This window comes from Macaca nemestrina, chromosome 5, assembly GCF_043159975.1.
Source record: "Macaca nemestrina isolate mMacNem1 chromosome 5, mMacNem.hap1, whole genome shotgun sequence".
Lineage (NCBI taxonomy): Eukaryota > Metazoa > Chordata > Mammalia > Primates > Cercopithecidae > Macaca > Macaca nemestrina.
The window spans coordinates 101,455,824-101,480,125 of record NC_092129.1 but is presented as its reverse complement, the minus strand read 5'-3'; the positions used below and the strand labels follow the sequence as shown (position 1 = coordinate 101,480,125).

The following is a 24,302-nucleotide window of genomic DNA, read 5'->3' as shown; positions in this document are numbered from 1 at the left end:
TGGGCAAACTTGGGTGGGGAGCATTGAGGAAGGCGAAACAATTCGCAACTTCTCTGGATCCCAGAGTCGTCCCTCTGATTGCTTAAGTCACTAGAAAAGGAGATTCGTCTCAGCGATTAACAATGATACCCTTTTTAAGAGAGATCAAAGAAGGCGCCTAGGAAGCTCTACAGCGCGGCTTCTTGAAGTTCTGAGGCCGCCTGCGCATTCACTTTCCAGTGTAAGCCCCCGCTCCGGAAGCCCGGCTCCAGCCCAGCCCGCGCCCCCTTCCCGGGAAAGACCTAGCCGGCCGCGCCCCCGAACCCCCGAGGCGTGGGTGTCAGCCTAAGCGGGGCTCGTCCGACCGGTGGCCTCCAGCTCTCTCCACCTGTTGGAAAGCGCAGGCCCAAGAACCGCGCCAGCGACGGGGGCACGTCACTCGGCGACCACGGGGAGTCAGGGGCCGCGGAACGCGGGTTTCTGTTGATAAGTGCAAAGTACAGCCCTCTCGGTGCTAAGTGCACAGTAAGTGCCAAGAATAAATACATCATCTCCCGGGGCGGCTGTCTTGAACAGGCCTCTTAGCCCCCTGCGTTTCAGAGCCCGTCAAGGGTTATAGCTTAGTGCCGGCGTCCGCGCCGCGCCTGCGCCTCCCAGCGCCGGCCGAGAAGGGTGCGCAGTTACGGCCGCGCAGTCACGGCCACCGCACACCACTAGCCACGCAAGGCGCCGGGCTTCTCCAAGGGGAACTCGTAATGCTCACCAAAAGCCTCAGAAACCCTGGAACCTATAAGACCGCACCACCGCGCAAACGGTGTCCCGGACTGCACTCCCGCACTGCACTCCCGCACTGCACCGTCAACCTGGGAGGCGAGGCCAACCGGGAGACGGCGCGCGGCGTACGTGCGTGCGCCCGCGGAATCGTCTCAGGCGGTTGGTGTCGAATACCCGGGCAGCTCGGGTGGGAATGGTGTTACGGAGAGGGAGCTGTCATTGTCTTCTAGATATATGAATAAAGAGTTGCTTTTTAAAAATAGGTTCAGAGCCAAGTGAGTGAAAACTCAAAAGTCCCCGCGAGGAGCTCTAGTTCCTGGGCGCGCGGCCCCGGCTTTCTCGTCGGTAGCGCTCTGACGTTGGGCGCACGCCGCTTTGGCTGTGAAGGTCCAGTGGCCGCGTCCCGGGGAGCTTGGGCCTCCTTGCGGCTCCGAGCCTCAGCGGCGCCTGCGCCCGACTCTCCGGGCCCGGCTGTCTTCGGTCCCTCACCGACTTCGCCAGCCACACCACCCACCGCCTTCCCCCGCAGACGTAAACCCGAATACGCTCGGGCCTCGGCCTCGCCCCGACCGGCGGCCAGCCCGGCTCTATAGGATTCGGGGGCGGGGTAGGCCGGCAGACCTCAGTTCGCGACGTGGGTCCACATGTTTTTGTTTCGTGACCCTGACCGCGTCCGGGCCATAACCTCCTCTGCGTTACAACGGGGATAATAATCCCCGGCCCGCCTGCCTGGTGGTGGCGGGATAATATATCCTGGTGGGGGAAGGACCGGGCTTGGGCAGAGACACTTAACTATCCCGCTGTGTGGCTGTTCACAATCCGCCCAGATTTAGCGGTGGGTTGGGAGGTATTCGGGCTCCGGCCTGCGCCCCCTCTCCCCACCCCGCAGAAAGGGATTCGTGGGCAATTTAGGTTCCGCCGGACTCCCCAGGCTGCGGGCGGGTGAGCACGTGGCGCCCTCTGGGGACTGTCCGCCGCACTGCCTGGCGTCCCGCCTGGGGAGGCGCAACCTAGCGCGGCACCTCCCGCCGCCTCAGGCTCGGAGGAGCTCTGTACCTGGCGCCGCGCCGACCCCTCCACCTGGCTGAAGGCAGCAGCCCTGGGAGATTGTGGCACTCTGGGCCGGAGCAGGAGCTGTGCCCATGGCAACCCAGACTGAAAGGGAAGCCCTGTCGATTGCTCTGTGCTGCGGACTCGAGGGAGGTCGTCTCAGAAGCGACCTAAAGAAGGCACTGCCCTCTGCGTGCCGAACCTCCGCGAGATAGACTCTTAAGTCTCCCAACTGTTTACAAAAATATGAAGCCATTTGGAAAAGCTAGCAACCACATGGATGGAGGGAAACAATTAAAAATAAAAGGTAATTAGGAGGAGGGACCTGAAAGGAATATTAACGTAAGTGTTCTTTGCGCTTGAGTGTGAGGTAACCCCAGATTTTATTTTATGATGAAGAGGTTTGTCTAAACCTCAGAATTTTAATGGAACAAACGAACCAACTGACAAAAATGCCAAGTATCCCCAAGCCCTGGTCAGCTAAGGGATATTTCCCAGTCAAGTTCCCACGATCCGTTACCATTATCATCGCTCAATATAGTGTTTGATAAATGAGCAACTCCTCCATTGCATTTCCATTTAAAATCCCAGGGCACTCCACCTAGAACTTTCTTTGACTTCTCTCATTAGTGAAGTTATTTTTGCCCCATCTTTTTTTTTTTTTTTTTTTTTTTTTTTAGAAAGGCACATTTCACAAGTTTGTAAGTATATCAACTGTTTCAAACTGCCCCCATCTAGAATGATAGCTGACCAAAAAAAAAGAAAAAAAAAAAAAAAGCAAAGTAAAGGCATATAGGGGTGGTGATCTAAAGTGCTTACGGACTCTCAGTTGCATAGTTATTTCTGAGACTTCATTTTTTACTAAATGAAACATTTTGGGGCAGTTACAGTTACATTAGTACATGTTGTGGAAATAAGCTTGCATTTAGGGAAAAATTATTAGAAACAGCTGTGATGTTAATGACTCAAAACCCAAAGTACTCAGTATGCTCAGTATCTACTTTTCATCATATTTTTTGTGTGCATCCACATAATGCATACTCTCTGTGTGTAATACAAGACACTTGTTTAATAAAGCAAACGATTGTCTGTGTCAGGGAGATTTGGTCCTCTCTCCCTCTCCCAATCCATGTGCAGAACAGATCAAAGACCCGAATTACCTCTGTGTTTCCAAAGGCAGCCAGATGGTGTCTTGATTTTTCTTCAGAATTTTTTTAGCAATAGAATTCAAAGGATTAAAGAATCTGTGTGATGCTACAGATGAAAGCCCTACCCAGGTAAATTACTTTTCTTTTTAATGTCATGCATACCTTACCTTATTCCACTAAGGTTTTGTGAAGTCTCTGGAGAATACATATAATAAATATGTAAATGGTGAGTAAAAGATTAAAACCAGGTAAAACTGAAATCACAATCCAGAGTCAAGATTAGAAGAAAATGAGAACTCTGATATACATAGAAATACTAGATAGTTGTTAAAGAGGAACTTCAAATTTGTCTCAGAGCTTCCTAGCAGCAAAAGTAAAAAGCAAAACATGACCCTATCAAAAGACAAGAAGAAATCATATCAGTTACTCACAGAAAGCAATATATTCCCTAAGATGATGACGATGATGATGATGATGATATGATATTTGCTTCAGTAGCAATAGTATGTTTAACATGCTGCTCTATTTGGGAAACCAACTGTCCCTGCCTCACCTCAACACACACAGCTATTCTTCCTGGACTATTTTTACTTTATGACATATAGATTAAAGCTGCTTCTCTACAGAGAGGCAGTTTGCTGTTGAATTTTGGAATCAGACAGACCTGGATTGAGTGCCAACTTCCTGCTCCGCTGTAACGCTTGGCAAGGCACTTAGTCTCTCTCTCTCTCTCTCTCTCTCTCTCTCTCTCTCTCTCTCTCTCTCTCTCTCTCCTCTCTCTCTCCCCTCTCTCTCTCTGAGACCCAGTATTTTTTATTAAAATGGAGATAATCTATCCTATTAGCTGAAAGAGAGATTATTCTATAACCTGACATGTCAGAAACTTTTTATCAGTGTTAGGCTATTATTGTTGTTTTAATTGTCATCAATGTACCACAAATGTTAGTTTCCTTCCTCCTTTTTCACAATTTCATAGCATTCAAGGGTACTTCTTCTTTTGGGCCTCAGAGCAAAGGATAATGCCAAATTTGAACTCAAAGACCTGTCGGTACAGTAAGATGAGCAAGATCTCTGAGCTCCCTCACCTTCCCTGCTTGTCTGTAGTAAAGAGTGGAGTCAGTTTCTGGGAGAGAGAAGTGAGTGCTGGTAAGATGTGCATTAGATCAGCAAGTACAGGAGAGGCCAGTCCCTGACTGCTCTCTGTAGCAGCCACACTGCTAGTCACCAGTGGGGATGGCAGCTGACTGAATTGCCTTAATATTGGGATAAGTCATGGCATGAATTAGTTCCAAAAGGAGGTAAGTATATCCAAAAGAAGGTAAAGAATATTATTTTGGAGTGGGAGGTTTTGCATGTCACTACAGAAAGTCAATATTCTTTTACAGTATTAAGTACTGGGGATTTGGGGCAGCCTAAAAAATGGTCACACTCTCTTCCCCGCATCCTTCCTCATCCTGCCACTTCCTGTGTAGTGCTTTTAAACTGAGTACTTGCTGAGACCCAGCAGTGGTGCTAGGTTTTGTGGAGACAAGTTTTCTGTTCTGGATCCATCACCTAAGACGATCCAGACAATTGGCCTCCAGAGAGGTCTTCTGTTTTTGGTCCTCGTCCGTCTTCCCTTCTTTCACCTGCTAAGCATCCACTAAACTCTTACCCTTCTCTTCCTGCAAAAACTTGTGGATTGATAATAGATTAAATATCAATACCACGTATCTAAGACCCTATATTGTATTTCCCAAGGTTAATGGTATCTTAGAAAAGTATGGAGAAATGTATGTGCATGTTTGATGTATTCTAGTAGATTGTAAGCTCCCTAAGATCAGAAACCTCATGATGTTTATGTACTGATTGGCCAAATCTAGAACAGCAGATAATTTGTTTCAGCTTGATGTAGCCCCATGACTAAACTGCCAAGAAGCCACATGACAGCAGGGAGGACAAGGACTTGGAGTCAGAAGAGGGTGCCCAAGGCTTGTTGGCTCCATCACTGGCTCTATGAACTTGAGTAACTACTCAACATCCTGAGCTTCTACTTGAAGTATTTAGACAAGATGATCCCAATGATGACACATAGCACCAACATTTTATGATCCTGAATCCACTTTATAGCTGAGAGTAACTTCGTCTTTCTCTGAATTAACTGCCATGGCATTTTCTGTCTTCCTCTTTTGATGGATATAGCACTCCTACCTTGTATTATAGTGATTGCAAACTATTTCTTATCTTCTCTGTTAGGCATAAGCCCCATGAGTTCAGGACAGGTGCCTACATCAGTGTTTCCAAAAGAGCTAGCTCCGTATTTTGCACAACTGTGCTCAATAAGTACTTTTGAGTGAATAAAATCTGACCCTTTATTTATAACATACACTAATTTGGTGTAAAAAGAGGGCAATGTCTGGGCACAGTGGCTCTCACCTGCAATCCTGGCACTTTGAGAGCCTGAGGCAGGAAGATTGCTTGAGCTCAGGAGTTGGAGATCAGCCTTGGCTACCTAGTGAGACCCTGTCTCTGTTTTTTCAAAAAATAGCTGGGTTTGGTGGCATGCATTTGTAGTTTCAACTACTCGGAAGGCTGAGATGGGAGGATCGCTTGAGCCCGGGAAGTTGAGGCTGCAGTGAACCGTGGTTGCACCAATGCACTTCATCCTGCATGACAGAGCAAGACCCTGCTTCAAAAAAATAAAAATAGTTAGAGAGCAAGCTAACACTCTTCCATTGTTTGGCAGAGACAGCTAGACTTTGGGGGCACTGGTACACATAGGTTCCTTCTCTGTCAAGTATTACTGTCTTGTCTGCGTGTCAGCCAGGTATATACAGTCATGCTTGTGCTTGTTATTTTTGTTTGAAGATACAGGCCGAATGGTCTAGAGCAATTATTCAGCTCTTTCCCTTAGCTAATGTAGAGAATGTGGCAGAAAAGAAGCAGGCTTTATAATGGCAGAAAGGAGAAAGGCACATGGGGGGAAATTTTTTCTCATCTGATGAAGATAGGTAGTGGGTATTGAGTTGTGTCTTCCTAGTCCCCAGTATGGGCAGACAGAGAGGCCTGCCTATTCCTGTGGCATGGTTTTCTTGGCCATATTTGCCAACTCTGTAAAACTCTCCAAGGAAAATGGAGATTTTTTAAAAAAGGAGTGAGAAGACAGCTCTACTCTGTTTGAAAGGTATGCCTCTAGATTCCTCTTCTGTAATGGATTCCAGAATAACCAGTAGACTACTCTTTAGATCTTTAGAGTAATCCTGCTAAGAGAAGGACACAATAAATCCCTATAGTCCTTTTTTTTTTTTTTTTTCCTGCTTCTACCAGTGAGGTCTTTGGGACTGCAGCCCTGCCTCCTCCTCCTCCAGGCTCTTATACTCACCTTAAACTGAAGTTCCCCCAAGCAGCCTTTTATGCGGTAGGCAACCCAGAGCCTCAGCCTAGGCCAGCTGGCCCAGAATTCCCACACTTTTTCCCTAGAAGATTGGTGCTTCTAGAGCTTCTGCTGCTACTGCTGAATGCCACCAAGTTGCTGAACTTTGCTGTTGCCTCTGTTACTGATGCCATCTCCATGGTCAACCCAATTTCCCATTGCTGAGCCTGGGTACAAGCTGGGATCTTGCATGTTGGAGGCATTGCTAAAGTGGTCCAGTTTTGTTGCCTTTTCCTCCTGCTCTGTGTTCTCCTCCCTTCCCAGCCCCATCCTCACACAGCAGTGAAAGTCCTTTTCAGTGAGCTAAGGCACTCTGGCTATTCTTGCTGAAGATCTTTCCTTGACTGCCAGGTCCAAGGGTGTGGTGGGGTGTGATATGAAATAGTACTTCCTTTGTACCTCTCCTTGTAGCTGTAGGAGTCCCCATGTATTGACACATGGAGACTGGTCTCTGTTCTCCTTCAGGCCAGTTAGGTTTCCTTGAGCTCAGTTGGATATATGTTTATTCCCATTCATGTATCATCTAAATCTTTATATGGTACATTTTTGGTACATTTATCTTGAAAATCTTAGGATTATTTATTTTAGGAACTATCAACATTCTAGCAGTTATTTATTAGTCATCAAAATTAATGCTAACTGCAATATAACATAATCCCTGAATAACTGTGGAATAACTCAATAGTTTTCTTCTCACTTAAGAGCCCTGAGTGAATCAGGTGGCTCTTCTGTGCATCCTTCTTTCAACTGGTGACTCAGGGACCCAGAAGTTAACTCCTTTTTGTAGCAATGCCATTTGGAACTTGACTTTCATGTTTGCAGTGGAAAGGGAGGAAAGAGTATAGAGAAGGTGCACCTGTTCTTAATTACCTCAGCCTGGAAGTGACATTGTGACTTCTGTTCACATTCTACTGGCAAGATATCATTCCCAAAGCCCATTGTACCTGCAGAAGAATCTGAAGAAATGTAGCATGTCTTTGTGCCCAGGAAAAAGAGAATAAAACAATTTGATGACTCCCTAGCTTTCTGTCATAAGTTTTGAAGGGAAACTTTTCTCTTTTCTGTGCTGGAGAAACACTAAGGCCAGTATGCCCCTGGACTCAAATGACAGAGAAAGTGGAATCTACTGTTGAATCAGGTGTAAAAGCTAGGTTGGGTGCTGTAGGCCATTATTTGGCTTTGCACTTATGGAACTGGTTCAAGGCCAAAGTTCTCTTTGAGGTCAGGGAGAATCATATTTCATGGAATTGAAACAAGGTGCCCGCAGGAAGTTGAGGATGTGAAGAACCAAAGGATACCCACTTATTGTGGTAACTGCTATATCAGTGTTAAAAGCCCCAAAGCCATTCTATTACATATTTCCATAGTCTTTTTATTACCAGAGTAGTTGCCAGTGACTTGAAACTTGGGATAGTTTTGCCGACAAGCTGTAGTGATATTCCAAAATCCAGGATTTGATCACCTCCTTTCTGGTCTTTTACTTTTAGTCCTAATGCATGCTGTCAGCACTCATCCTTCAAACTCTGTCTTGGTTAACACTTTATTTGTATCTTTAATGATTTAACAGATGTCAAATCTTGTTATTGGTTTGACAAGGGCTGACATTGCTCTAATGTCTTTGCTCAATTCTGGTTAATTTATGAGAGGATAACAGACCACTGATGTTATTTTCATGTGCTTTGATGGAAGTTTTAGTGTCCCAACTACCCTGTGGAAGGAGCTTTATAATTCTAAAGTGGTTACAGTGTTCTTGTTAAGTTTTTTTTCCATTACAGTCTTGCATTTTACCTTCTCACCAAGCAGTATATTGTAATACCATTTAGGATAGTTGGTTCAACACCAGTACCATCACATTTTCCAGATGATAAGTACAGCAGAGAAGAAAACTAGAAATCTTTCTATTCTAGGAGAGACAATGGACATTGCAAGCTAATCTGTATTGGGTCAAAGAGACTAGAAAAACATCTGTGTTGTCTGTTTTTAAAAAAATTGCATTTATTGTTTAAAATAGCTTAACATTATTCTTTTTTCTGAACTTGTATGGGAGTCTTAAAAGTCCTCCAAAATCTTAGAAATTGCTGAATTGGCTAATGTTCACTGGCCATATTGAAAACACCCAAGGAGGACTCTAGCCAAAGAAAATAATTTAATGGAAATCCACTGAGTGACAGGAGATACATGTTACAAACTGTACAGACCACGGAGAAGATGTGGCCTTGGCCTTCAGGAGTTTATAGCCAAGTAAACTGTATGGTAAATCAAAAATCAATTAACTCTACTAATAAAGCAAGGAAAGCATAGTCAGAGGCAAACCAATGAAAATACCTAAAGAAAATGTAGGTAAAAATATGTGGCTAATATTCTTTTAGGGAAAAATGTCCAAAAGTGCCCAAGTAGGAGTCAGGACAAAGCAAACCATAAGAATTGAGAGGTTGTTTCTGGTACAGATTCTTTCACTCACTACCTGTATGACTTTGGGTAAGTTCTTTAACTTTTATGAGCCTCCATTTCCTCAAATGAAAAATGAAGAGTGTAATGTGGGCCCTGGCAAATGCATTAACTGACTGTGCAGGTTGGGTGAGACTATACATTTTAAAGTGCTTTAGGATGGTAAAGTGCCACATAAAGTAAAGGCAAGGAGAGGCCTTACTCTTGTACTTCCTCATCTCATTCTCTCTTCTCTGCTTTCTCCTTTCCCCCCTCCACACCCCCACATCCACAGACAAACTGCTGTGACTCTTCATTTCAGCACATGGAAGAAGCCAACAGGAAACAACACATTTTGGGGAGGTGGGATGGGGGTGAGAATTTTTTGATATGCTATTTGGCATCCTGAATATATGTAAAAACAGTAATTTTGGTGAATAATTTTTCCACCAAACATTTGCTTGCAGGCTGCTGAAAACATTTGCTTTGTGAATGAAGACATAATTTAGCTATGAGAGGAAGTAGCCTTTGGTGGTGACTCTAGATCAGTTGTCTGAAAATCAATTTGCCAAATTACCAATTTCAGGGTAACCATCCAACAAATACATTTTACCAGAAAGAGGAGAATTTTAAAAGTCTTCTCACGAGCAGAAGTAGAGGCAAGCATGGGGCATATGCCACTGGGAAAAGAGAAGGCTGTAAAGTGTATGTAAAGGAAAGCTTGTCTGCTCATGTTTTAAATGTTAAATACTGGAAAAATGCTTCAGCATCAGAAATGTGAATCACATGGGAAATTGACATTGAACTGAACAGACATATGAAATCATCTGTGAAAACTACTGATGTGAACAATCACTAACACTAACATTTTGAAAAAAAATCAATAACAATTCAGTGAATTAGTTATTTAACAACTTGGTCAGACCAGTAAAGGGTGACTGTTGATTCAAATGAGAGTGGGTTGTGTCCAAACTGCTTTCTTCACGCGCGCATACGTCTGTGTGTGTGTGTGTGTGTGTGTGTGTGTGTGTGTGTGTTAGGGAAGGGGGAATACTGCAGTGGTGTCATTTAGGCAGTGGAAATTTTTAAAGCTGGGTAAGAGAGTCATACTTTTCTACAGTTTATGCAGTTTGGAGAAGGATATAGAATGGTGTTGACGATAAAAGATAGGAGTGGAGGCAAATGCTGGGGAATGCATCCCGTAGAACTCAGATGTGCAAGAGCCATCCCAGGAACACTGAAGTCTGGATATAAAGAAGCCAATCAGATTTCAGAAGTACCCACAGTAGGTTTAGAGCTGTAATGAGGAATGGCTATGGAACCCCCGAGGTGGTCAGAGATGTGGATTGGTGGCATAAATGCCAGCATCTGAAGAGTTAAGAACCTGACAGCTAATGCTGGTCCAGAAGTCAGAAATCCCATGTTCTGGCCCCAGATCTTCCCTTAAATTGGCTTAGATCCATGCTTCTCAAACTCTATGTGAAGGACTAATTTAAAAATTTTCCAATTCTTTTTGGACTGATACATGGTCCTAGTATACATAACTTACACACAGCTTGTGCCACATATGATTTACTGAGAGAATTAGATTACACTCAAACTGGTATGTAGTCTATTCAACGAGGTAAGTATACTGATCATGAGCTTAGATGTTACAGAAATGTAAAATTTCTGTGAATTTTTAAGTGTTTGTTCTCAACTTTTGATCTTACCTCTTTATAGACTAGTAACAAATCACTTATAGACTATCACTGGAGATGATCTCTAAGGTATTTTCTACTCTGACAGTAAAATGCTGATGTGGGAGGGCCACTTATCTTTCAAGTACAGAAATGCTTCCTTTATGTATTGTTGGAGAGTGAGACTGAGACTGTGTATTAGGGAATTCCTCTGAGAATGGAAGCTTGAAATATTGGGTAAGAGGATGCTGATGGTCTTGCACCTTTTATTACTCCTTCTTCCTTAGTATTGGAACCGATAATCTTTAGGGGAACTCATAGCTCCTGGAATAGAAACTACATTTCCCAGATTCCTTGCAATTGCTGCAGTTATGCGCTAAATTCTGGACAATAGGATGTAAGCAGAAGTGGTTTTTTCAGTGGGCTGGTTCAGGTTCTTGACTTCATCACACAAAATTTGAGAGCAAGTCCAAAGTGAAGGTAGGTAAAGAAGTTTATTGCAAAATGAAAATACACTCTGATAGTTTGGTCAGAGCAGACTGTTCTAGAATAAGACATTACCATCTGGCACTGAGGAAACTTCCTTTATGGGAATCTTGCATCATTATTCACAAAGGGATGGGAATGGGCATTGTTGTTAAGTATATTGTGGGTGCTCTCCTGGATGTGCATGTGATATTGCTGTACATACTAGTACATATATCACGTCTCATTAACATTTTAATTCTCCACCCAGGGGTGTGTTTTTTATTATTATAGTGAGCATAGGTCAGCCCAAGGAGACTAATCATGGGTTTCTGTACTTGCGTGAATATGAGGATTTCCCTTCTGCTCTTTTACTCCCTTGTTGCAGGATGTTCTAGCCACAAATTCAGGGTGCAATTTGTGCACTGTTGAGCAGTTTGTTCTCTCCATTATTATAGCAAGTTTGTGCCCCTTTAAGAGAGGCTATGATCACCCTCTCTAAAGCTACCTTATTGTGACAACTTATGGGAAGCCTCCTGAAAGGAAAATAACTGGAATGTGGAAATAATTGCTTTATAGGTTTAGCTGCCTTGGGAATGGAGGCCATGTAAAACACAGCAACAGGATAGATGGAACCTTGATACCTTCCACCACAGCCTAGTGTATATGTGGGAAAGGTGAATTTAAAGCTACATTCAGAACTTTAAGTGTTTCATTTGTGAATTTTGTCTTTGTGGGCACTTTGGAGCATTAAAGTGATTCATTTGTGTATTTGGGTGTTTTTAAGCAGAGTAATGTTGTGACTTTCAATATTAAATCTTAAATATTAGGAAAATAAGTCAGACAACACTGTGAAAGATATATCAGATGGAGAAAAGAATGGAAAAGCAGGTAGTAATATACTGCAGTCTATTATATACTACAATCTACTACAGCATAGATGAGAACATGACACAGGCATCGGCTGTGAGGAAGGGAGATGCATGTGAGACACGGTTTTACAGAAACAAAGAGACTTGGGTATTGGGCAGGTATGTGGGATAAAGGAAAGTGAGGAGTCACATAGTTTCAACATAGATGATGGTACTTTTAACTGATATTGAACTCAAAAAGCAAAGTTTAGGGAGAAAGGTGATTTTAGTAACTTGGGGAAAGCTGAGATAATGCCCATAAAACATGAAGGTTTAATGGTCATGCAAATGTTTTGTCAATTTCTATAATCTGCTCCTGAGGGCATGTTTTTCTTTTTTCCTGTAGTGTCCCTAACAAATGGTGTTAATGACAAAGTAATTTACTAATTGAAAGTTCTCGGAGGAGATGGGAGTTGGAAGTCAGTGATATATGTATAATGCTTAAGGCTGTGAGAGCTGGTGAAATGAACAATCATGAGCAGAGGTAAAAAGAGAATTTAGGAACCTTAGGAAATCTCCTCCTTTAGGAATAAAGAGGAAAACTAGTGAAAGGATGTTTCAGAAGGGGTGACCAGACAAAAATGTGTTCAAGAAAACAGAGTTTCAAGAATGAGATGTTGGTGAGTTATATTAAATGCCACCAAAGAGCAAGTTTCATAGAAACTAAGGTCAATGAATTTGGAATTAAGAGGTTGACAGTGATCATTGAGACAGCAATTTCTAGAGTGGTGATTCTTACACTTTAGAATCATCTGGAGGGCTTGTTTAACACAGAATACTGGACCACACCCACCCTACATCCTCCTATTCTGATTCAGTAAGCCTGGGAAATTTGCATTTTTAACGAGTTACCAGGTAATCCTGCTGTTGCTGGTCCAGGACTATACTTGAAGTATCACTGCTGTAGAGCACCAAGAATGGAAGAGTTGTTGGACAAAAAGAAAAAGAAGAAGAAGAAGAGGAGGAGGAGGAAGGAGGAGGAGAACGAGAAGGGGGGAGGAGGGAGGGGATGGGGGGAGAGGGATGGGGAGGGGGAGGGGGAGGAGGGAGGAGGAGGGGGAACGGGATGGGGATGGGGTGGGGGGGAGGGGGTGGGGAGGGGAGAGGGAGGGGGAGGCAGAGGAGAAGGAGAGCCCACTCTACTCACTAATTAAGACTTCATCACCTACTCATGATGCAAGCAACAGAATAGATTTTTCTTAAATACTCAGAGCTGTAGAACTTTTGCCAAGACACACAACGTCTTTTAACTTCTGTTTTCTGTTCTGTATAAATAGGGGTAATAATAAAACTTGCCTCTACTCACTGCTCTTAGGAGTAAAAGAAATAATATTCCAGGGATATGATAGCATTCACTTCAGCATTTGGTTCTCAAATAATTGTGGAATCTGAGCATATATATTATTTATCCAAAGATGAAATAGTTTACACAAATTAATGTATTTTATTATAATAACTGCCTATAGAAACTTGCTGCAGCCCTCCAAAAGGTGTCTTTATAATTAGCACTCTAATGCCATCTATAAATTAAAAATTCAGCAAATACACAAGACATGATGACTATTTTCAGAGACAATGGAATTTTATAGTACATGCCACAAAACTTTTTCCTTCTTTCTTTTTTAACATGTGCTGTTTAAAAACTTCTGTCTCCTGAAATACTATGCTCTGGTATTTTTTTAAATAAACATTTTAATTAATTGCTTATCGTTTATTTTATTAATGTGATGAGTGAATATAAATCACTAAAACATGTTTGAGGAAAGACTATGAAAATCCATTTAATAAAAAAGTGAATGTTTGCTAAAGAATTTATCTGGATGCCAAAATAAACACTGTCAATATTTTTCATTAAACAAATCAAGTATATATTTAAGTCATACTAGGTTTAAATAATTAAACCCCACAAGGATAGGTAAATAAACCAGGATTTTGAAAAACTGAATTTAAATGATTTTAACAAATAATCTAATCCAGTAATTGTCTTTAGCCAGGGAGTGGTTATTGAATGAGTTTTGTTTGTTTGTTTGTTTGAGACAGAGTTTCGCTCTGTGGCCTAGGCTGAAGTGCAGTGGTGTGATCTCGGTTCACTGCAAGCTCCACCTCCCAGGTTCACGCCATTCTCCTGCCTCAGTCTTCTGAGTAGCTGGGACTACAGGCACCCGCCACCACGCCTGGCTATTTGTTTGTTTGTTTGTTTGTTTTAGCAGAGATAGGGTTTCACTGCGTTAGCCAGGATGGTCTCGATCTCCTGACCTTGTGATCCGCCTGCCTCGGCCTCCCAAAGTACTGGGATTACAGACATGAGCCACCGCTCCCAGCCTGAATGCTTTATTTATGGTATAGAACAATAATATTTTTAAGTGTTCCTGAATTTTGAGATAAGGAAAATACTATCTATGATAATATTGGTTTTATATAATTTTCTGAGGGTTTAAATTAGATAACATAGACAAACAGAATACTTGGAACAGAGTACATATCCTAATAATAACAATAATAAACATAATAGCTATTACTATTTTTGTCTGAAATTGCAGCCAAATCATTACTCTATTAGCCCAGTTTAATCACTAGTACATCACCATATAGTAGATATTATCCCTAGACTCATTTTACAGGTGAGGAAATTAAGCCTTAGAAAAGTGAAGTAGCATCCTAAGCAACACAGCTAATTTGTAGTGAAGCCTGTGTTAGAACCCAGGCTCTCTTGCTCCAGAGTGCCTCCTCCCTACATAACCATTACGGTATACATGTTTCAACCCTCCATGTGTTGGTGTGTAGAGTATGCATGACTCTAACAGAACTGTTAATGAGGGGAAGGAAAATACTGAATATGTATCCAACACATCTAATTTTAATTCTAAGGGTTTAATTACAAAACATGCTGAAGTTAACTTGAATACAGTAAATGTGTCTCAATGGAGATTGTGATCATGTAGAGAGTTACCAAAACATGCCAAATAAAATTCTACACATATTTTTCCACATTTTTGCAATTGTGAATTGTGCTGCTATAAATATGCATGTGCAAGTATCTTTTTCATGTAATGACTTCTTTTCCTCTGGGTAGATATCCAGTGGTGAGATTGCTGGATCAAATGACGGTTCTGCTTTTCGATCTTTAAGGAATCTCCACACCATTTTCCATAGTGGCTGTACTAGTTTACATTCCCACCAGCAGTGTAGAAGTGTTCCCTGTTCACGTCCATGCCGACATCTATTATTTTTTGATTTTTTGATTATGGCCATTCTTGCCAGGAGTAAGGTGGTATCACATTGCGGTTTTGACTTGCATTTCCCTTATCATTAGTAATGTTGACCATTTTTCATATGCTTGTTGGCCATTTGTGTATCTTCTTTTGAAGATGTCTATTTATGTCCTTAGCCCACTTTGTGATAGGATTCTTTGATTTGTTTCTTGCTAATTTGTTTGAGTTCATTGTAGATTCTAGGTATTAGTCCCTTGTCACAACTGCAAAAATGTGGAATCAACCCAAATGCCTGTCAATCAACAAGTGGATAAAGAAACTGTGGTACATGTATATATGATGGAATACTACTCAGCCATAAAAAGGAATGAATTAATGGTATTCACAGGAACCTGGATGGGATTGGAGACTATTTTTTTATTTTATTTTATTTTTTTTATTATTATTATACTTTAAGTTCTAGGGTACATGTGCATAACGTGCAGGTTTGTTACATATGTATACTTGTGCCATGTTGGTGTGCTGCACCCATCAACTCGTCAGCACCCATCAACTCGTCATTTACATCAGGTATAACTCCCAATGCAATCCCTCCCCCCTCCCCCCCTCCCCCCTCCCTATGATAGGCCCCGGTGTGTGATGTTCCCCTTCCCGAGTCCAAGTGATCTCATTGTTCAGTTCCCACCTATGAGTGAGAACATGCGGTGTTTGGTTTTCTGTTCTTGTGATAGTTTGCTAAGAATGATGGTTTCCAGCTGCATCCATGTCCCTACAAAGGACACAAACTCATCCTTTTTTATGGCTGCAGAGTATTCCATGGTGTATATGTGCCACATTTTCTTAATCCAGTCTGTCACTGATGGACATTTGGGTTGATTCCAAGTCTTTGCTATTGTGAATAGTGCCACAATAAACATACGTGTGCATGTGTCTTTATAGCAGCATGATTTATAATCCTTTGGGTATATACCCAGTAATGGGATGGCTGGGTCATATGGTACATCTAGTTCTAGATCCTTGAGGAATCGCCATACTGTTTTCCATAATGGTTTAACTAGTTTACAATCCCACCAACAGTGTAAAAGTGTTCCTATTTCTCCACATCCTCTCCAGCACCTGTTGTTTCCTGACTTTTTAATGATCGCCATTCTAACTGGTGTGAGATGGTATCTCATTGTGGTTTTGATTTGCATTTCTCTGATGGCCAGTGATGATGAGCATTTTTTCATGTGTCTGTTGGCTGTATGAATGTCTTCTTTTGAGAAATGTCTGTTCATATCCTTTGCCCACTTTTTGATGGGGTTGTTTGTTTTTTTCTTGTAAATTTGTTTGAGTTCTTTGTAGGTTCTGGATATTAGCGCTTTGTCAGATGAGAAGATTGCAAAAATTTTCTCCCATTCTGTAGGTTGCCTTTTCACTCTGATGGTAGTTTCTTTTGCTGTGCAGAAGCTCTTTAGTTTAATGAGATCCCATTTGTCAATTTTGGCTTTTGCTGCCGTTGCTTTTGGTGTTTTAGACATGAAGTCTTTGCCCATGCCTATGTCCTGAATGGTACTACCTAGGTTTTCCTCTAGGATTTTTATGGTATTAGGTCTAACATTTAAGTCTCTAATCCATCTTGAATTAATTTTCGTATAAGGAGTAAGGAAAGGATCCAGTTTCAGCTTTCTACTTATGGCTAGCCAATTTTCCCAGCACCATTTATTAAATAGGGAATCCTTTCCCCATTTCTTGTTTCTCTCAGGTTTCTCAAAGATCAGATGGCTGTAGATGTGTGTTATTATTTCTGAGGACTCTGTTCTGTTCCATTGGTCTATATCTCTGTTTTGGTACCAGTACCATGCTGTTTTGGTTACTGTAGCCTTGTAGTATAGTTTGAAGTCAGGTAGCGTGATGCCTCCAGCTTTGTTCTTTTGACTTAGGATTGTCTTGGAGATGCGGGCTCTTTTTTGGTTCCATATGAACTTTAAAGTATTTTTTTCCAATTCTGTGAAGAAACTCATTGGTAGCTTGATGGGGATGGCATTGAATCTATAAATAACCTTGGGCAGTATGGCCATTTTCACGATATTGATTCTTCCTATCCATGAGCATGGTATGTTCTTCCATTTGTTTGTGTCCTCTTTTATTTCACTGAGCAGTGGTTTGTAGTTCTCCTTGAAGAGGTCCTTTACATCCCTTGTAAGTTGGATTCCTAGGTATTTTATTCTCTTTGAAGCAATTGTGAATGGAAGTTCATTCATGATTTGGCTCTCTGTTTGTCTGTTACTGGTGTATAAGAATGCTTGTGATTTTTGTACATTAATTTTGTATTCTGAGACTTTGCTGAAGTTGCTTATCAGCTTAAGGAGATTTTGGGCTGAGACAATGGGGTTTTCTAAATAGACAATCATGTCATCCGCAAAGAGGGACAATTTGACTTCTTCTTTTCCTAACTGAATACCCTTATTTTCTTTCTCTTGCCTGATTGCCCTAGCCAGAACTTCCAACACTATGTTGAATAGGAGTGGTGAGAGAGGGCATCCCTGTCTTGTGCCAGTTTTCAAAGGGAATTTTTCCAGTTTTGGCCCATTCAGTATGATATTGGCTGTGGTTTTGTCATAAATAGCTCTTATTATTTTGAGGTACGTTCCATCAATACCGAATTTATTGAGCGTTTTTAGCATGAAGGGCTGTTGAATTTTGTCAAAGGCCTTTTCTGCATCTATTGAGATAATCATGTGGTTCTTGTCTTTGGTTCTGTTTATATGCTGGATTATGTTTATTGATTTGTGAATGTTGAACCAGCCTTGCATCCCAGGGATGAAGCCCACTTGATCATAGTGGATAAGCTTTTTGATGTGTTGCTGAATCCGGTTTGCCAGTATTTTATTGAGGATTTTTGCATCGATGTTCATCAGGGATATTGGTCTAAAATTCTCTTTTTTTTGTTGTGTCTCTGCCAGGCTTTGGTATCAGGATGATGTTGGCCTCATCAAATGAGTTAGGGATGATTCCCTCTTTTTCTATTGATTGGAATAGTTTCAGAAGGAATGGTATCAGCTCCTCCTTGTACCTCTGGTAGAATTCAGCTGTGAATCCATCTGGTCCTGGACTTTTTTTGGTTGGTAGGCTATTAATTATTGCCTCAATTTCAGAGCCTGCTATTGGTCTATTCAGGGATTCAACTTCTTCCTGGTTTAGTCTTGGAAGAGCGTAAGTGTCCAGGAAATTATCCATTTCTTCTAGATTTTCCAGTTTATTTGCGTAGAGGTGTTTATAGTATTCTCTGATGGTAGGTTGTATTTCTGTGGGGTCGGTGGTGATATCCCCTTTATCATTTTTTATTACGTCGATTTGATTCTTCTCTCTTTTCTTCTTTATTAGTCTTGCTAGCGGTCTGTCAATTTTGTTGATCTTTTCAAAAAACAAACTCCTGGATTCATTGATTTTTTGGAGGGTTTTTTGTGGGAATTGGAGACTATTATTCTAAATGAAGTAACTCAGGAATGGAAAACCAAGCATCATATGTTCTCATTCATAAGTGGGACCTAAACTGTGAGGATACAAAGACATAAGAATGATACAGTAGACTTTAGGGACCCATAGGGAAAGGGTGGGAAGGGGGTGAGGGATAAAAGACTCTAAATAGGGTTCAGTGTACACTGCTTGAGTGATGGGTGCATCAAAATCTCACGAATCCCCACTAAAGAACTTACTCGTGTAGCCCAATACCACCCGTTCCCCCAAAAAACCTGTGGAAGTAAAAACAAAATTCTACACATATTTTTCAAATAATATTTCTGATAAAGGTCTTGCATCTAAAATACACAAAGAACTCTTACAACTGAATAATAAAAAGACAACCCAATTTAAAACTGGGCAAAAGATCTGAACAGACATTTCTCCAAAGAGGATATACAAATAACTCATAACCACATGAAAAGATGTTTGACATCACTAGCCACTAGGGAAATGTAAATCAAATCTGTAATGATATAACACTTCACACCACTAGGATGGCTATGATCAAAAAGTCAGATAATAACAAGTACTAGTGAGGATGTGGTGAAATTGGAACCCAAGCAATGCTGGTGGGAGTATAAAAGAGGGTGTGACCATGTTAGAAAACAGTCTGGCAGTTCCTTAAATGATTAAACATAGAGTCGTCATATGAGTCCACAAGTTGACTTCTAAATATATACCCAAGAAAGAAGAAAACGTATGTTCACCCAGAAACAAACGTAAAATTTACAGCAGCATTATTCATAATAGGCAAAGGGTAGAAACAACCCAAATACTAACTGGTGAATGGATGAATAAATGTGGTATATCCACACAATGGAATATTATTTGGCCATAAAAAGGAATAAAGTACTGATACATGCTACAACATTGACGAGCCTTGAAAACTATTCTGCTAAGGGAAAGGAGCCAGTCACAAAATACCATATATTACATGCTTCTATTCTTATGCAATGTCCAGAACAGGCATATCTATAGAAACAAACAGAAAGTGGATTAGTAGTTACCTAGGGTTGGAAGAGATTGAGGGAGAGTGGGGAGAGATGATAGTTAAGGCATACAGGGTTTCTTTCTGGGGTGGTTAAAATGTTCTAAAATCGACTGTAATGATACTCACATGTATCTGTGAATATGTTAAAAACATTAAATTCACTTTGGATGAGTCAATTGTATGATACGTGAACTATATCTCAGTAAAAGTGTTTTAAAAATAAAGTGTGTGTGCATGCATTTGTGTGTGTGCACGCATGCATTGGGGCAGAGGGGTGTTTGTGTGCATACTTAAAAATATGATTAATGAAGAGGAATAGGTCCAGATGGCACCAAACACTTCATAGCAACATAATTAAAACATGAAATTGTGTTAACAAATAATTTTTTTACAAATAAACCATGTTTTTAAGATTCTTAATGTTTCATTTTAAGGCATTATCTACTGACTTTCAACACTGGGTCGGGGGGAAATTAGTTCTCTCTCACACCTCTTCTTTCTCTCCCTCATCACTCACTTGCAGACTTCCCATCTCCCCTCCTCAGATATAGTTACATCACAATTTTACTTAGATCTGTATTAGTATTTGCATTAATATAACTATGGAAATGGTATTGCAGGTGAGCTTATTTGATACCTAAATGTCAAATCCTCTCTTCAATATATTCAGACACATTACACTTTCTACTAGGTTTGCATCTCAGAGTCTTTTGACCCGTTCTAATCTGTCCTAGTTACTCTCTAAGCACAGTTCTGGTTCTGGGATCTAAGGGAGTCCTGGGGAGTTTCTTTTTCTCTCTCTGTTCTTGGATTTCTGTCATCTGGACTCAGTGTTTTCTATTTCTTGGTGTACTATTTGATTTGGTGGAATACCTCTTTCCATAGCTTCTTGATAAAGTACACACACTGAGTAAAAATGTTCAGAGCTTGAATGTTTTAAAATGTATTTGTTTTACTCTTGCATTGTTTATTCCTGCAAAAACTATTAGTTTTGCTGATATTGAATTTCAGGTGAAAATCCATTTTCCTCCAAATTTATTATATCAATTTTTAAAGTCATTAAATCCATTATTTGTATCAGTTTTCCTCTAGCTTCCATCTTGCTGTAGATAAATCTGATTTTCTGATTTTTTATTCTTTGGATGTAACTTGTTATTTCCTACTGGAAGTCCTATAATTTCTTTCTTCCCAGTGTCTTAAAATTTCATGGTGACATATCTTGGTGTAGATCTTTTTAAAATTTATTATGTTGAACATTAGATGGGCTGCTTTCAATCTAGAATCGTAAGTCCTTCAGATACAAAAAATTTTTTGAAATTATCTGGTAGATTTTCCCCTTAGCTTTGTATCTTTTTTCTTTTTTTTCTAAAACTTCTTTTGTTTAACTGTTGGACTTCCTAAACTGACCTTTTATTTTATTTATTTATTTTTTACTTTTTCTTTCATATGTTACCTAGTCCTTATGCTCTACATTCTTGGAAATTTCTTCAAATTTACTTCCATTCCTTCCATATAGTTTTCATTTCTGCTATCATATTTTATTTGTGAAGAGTTCTTCCCTTTTCCCCTGAATGTTTCTTTAAGAAAATCCTTCTGTTTTGCCTTACAAATGCACCATCTTTTATCTCTCACTTCACTGTAGACTAATAGCCTTCATATTTCAAGATTAGATCATGTAACATTGCAGAAAAGAGACTGATATAAATTACTCTAGAAGATATATGACCAAATTGAAATTTCAACTGAAACATTTAACACTTTCTATAAATAATAAGCAATATATTTTCACTTACCTTATCTTCTCTGCAACTATTAATAGATTTTGTAAAGTTTTCACCTCACTATACTGCTTATTCTAAGATGCTCTTCTTCTAGATTTACTTTGGTTAATGTGTTTTATAACAGAGACTTTCCCTGGGTGTCTGGGTACGATCCAGCAGCTAGATATGGTCTCATGGGACCTGAAGAAACTCTGGCTTCTGGGGTGGCTGTGTAAAGGGGCTAGGTAGTACACCCAGAAGTGCTGGGAAACTAAAGCCTCTTGTGGCAATCTTTGACCGATAGATAGGAACCAGAAATGAGTCAGCACATAAATTGCTCACATCCCCCCATTTCCTCCCAACAACAGGCTCTTTTTTTCAAATTGCTGTGATTATATGTGTTCTTCCTGAAGAAATACCATGTGACCAATTATTCAGCCTGTGATTTCCTGAGGAGTTATGGTGAATTGACAATGCATTTGCTTTCCTTTTTTTCTGCGTCAGTTTTCCCTTTGTCTGGTTTCACTGGGATTGTATTATCCAAAAAAGTGGCAACATATAAGCTTTGCTTCAGGATCTGTTTTCTAGAGTAAACCTCCTCATATGTTAATGTTCATAAAAATTACCTGAGTAATTCAATGAAGTACAGATTCTGATTCAATACCCTTGGGCTGGGGACTGAGATTCTGTGTTTCTAACAAGCTCCCAAGTGATGCCATGTAGCTGGTCTGTGGATCACATTTTGAGTTACAAAGCTGTAAGAAACACAGTATAAGGCAATTGGTATAGAAGTGTCATGGTACTAACCCCCAGTATGCTTTACTATATTAATATGCTTTAATATGTTGTTAAAGCTGTTACATATGGTTAATTTGGCTGAGGTACAGGTGAGTGACATAGCATTAGAACATGGTATCTCCTGAACTTGAACATTATCAGAGAAAACAATAATTATAAGGATTGCAGTGTTGGATGGCTGCTTCTGACATCAACAGAAGCCTTGCAAAAAAATACATATATATATAGGCTTAAGACAGCTAACTGATAACCTATGCCATGCTGTTACAGTCAGAGGACCTTATGGCAATTTTAACAAAACTTTCATCTCCTGCAACTGCATGACTGACTGGGCTGAAATTCAGTCCCTCGATCTGTTTATAAGATGGCAAGTCTGTAAAAAAAAAAAAAAAAAAAAAAAAACAACTAAATGTGCAGCCTCAATAGTTCCTTTGTGTCTAAATGAGAGTTCTGATAAGGAAAAGAGTTCTGAGAATTGGGGTACAGATACTTGGGTGAATATGCCTGAGAGCTATTAACCCCCAATTTTCCTGAATCCCTTGGCCATTGGAAGCAAGTCCTTGCCAGGTGTAACCAGTATGTGTAACCCTTTGCCAGGCCTTGGAGACTATGTGATTACTTCGAGTAAGTCGATGCCTCAGAAGATGATGTTCATGGTCATTAAGATCTGTCCCCACCATATTTCATTGCTTCCAGACAGTAACTGGGGTTAGGTGCCAGCATAGCCTAAGCAGGGAACTGATTCAGAAGAAACAATTACTTACCAACAGGATTGAAGAAACAGGATGTGTGTGTGTGTGTGTGTGTGTGTAAACACACACACATATATGTATGTGTGTATATATATACATGAATACACACACACACACACACCAGCAGGAAAATAGGAATACATGCAGGATGGGATCTTGAGGGGGTTAACTAGGGTGAGGTGCAGCATATGGGTTGGGTAAGAGAGAATTCATAGGGATTTCACACAATTCAGTGTTCTAATGAGTATGTCTCTAGCTAGTCTTAATAATTTGTTGAGATAACTCCTTGAAGTTTGGATATGCAGTGGCCTACAGTAAGTAAGGTAGTAATGTCAGAACTTTTTTTCCAGAGTATTGAAGAAACGTCAGAAGGCTCAGTGTGGTGGAAATCTTAGAACTGAATTTGCACATGGGACCCCTGACCATGTTCCTGAGAGGCAAGAGGGAAAAATCCATTATCTAAAGCAGTAAGCACTGGTGAAGGGAACCCCCAAAATCTTTGAGATCTTTGGCTGTGGTTGTCCTCTGAAGGTCACAGAACTTGGATCCCAATATCAATGGCGATGGTGTTATTATATAACCGCTGAGGCTGGTAGCAGCATTAGTTATCAGAGGTAAAAGGGACATGATGGCTATAATTGGCAGTAAGACAAGAGTAGCTATCAGTGAACCTTGACCACAGATCTGTGGTGATGGCTAATAGATTATAAGTTTCTTAGAACCAAGAGAGAGGGGAAGTTGACTTGAGTGTTTCTTGATTTGTATAACAAAAATAATTGATATCTAAAAAGCAGACAGCCGACATCAGTTATAGCCATGGAAAAATCATTACCTATACCCTTCGGTTTCTAGACTGGGTATAGTTCACAGCACCAGAGTCTAGTGAAAAAGGGACTATTCCTCTTGGAAAAACAACCTGCAGTGTCAACTCAGATACATATGATAAATATATACAGGTCTTTTTCTCAAAGACCCCGTGAACAGGGTAATTTTACTCTGGGAAAAAATGGAACATCCAGACTTTTTGAAGACTGCAAGATACGGTGGCTGAGCTGACACTCATAATAGGAGATCTGAACCATGCTGGTTCTCTGGGTAGAGTGGAGATTTATGACGTTCAGATACTATATGGACTGGAAATGTAATGTGTGTGTGTGTGTGTGTGTGTGTGTGTGTGTGTGTGTGTGTGTGTGTGTGTGTGTAGTGGTGGTGAGTATTGTTAGCTTCATTTTCAGCTACTACAGCATCAAGACACTTGGTATGCAGCTATTAATTTGGGGAACGCTAGCAAAGATAGTATTTCACCTTCCCTACTTTCTTTCACAGTTGTTAGACCTGAATTGCACTCTCTCACTGCTTATTCCTGTTCTTCTTCCTTTTATCCACCACAAGCATTTTCCTTAATACATAAATTGAACAAACAATACCATCTTGGAGTGG

General features: G+C 40.7%; 1 long non-coding RNA gene across 2 annotated transcripts in view; it reads left to right on the top strand.

The window, feature by feature from the left end:
- The first annotated feature begins 831 nt into the window (after positions 1–831).
- The window catches only part of LOC139363160 (uncharacterized), a 176,072-nt gene continuing 152,601 nt past the window's right edge, over positions 832–24,302 (top strand). For both annotated transcript variants that reach the window (XR_011623091.1, XR_011623092.1), the window contains exon 1: positions 832–2,110. This is a non-coding gene — a long non-coding RNA (uncharacterized lncRNA). The remainder of the gene's footprint in view (positions 2,111–24,302) is intronic.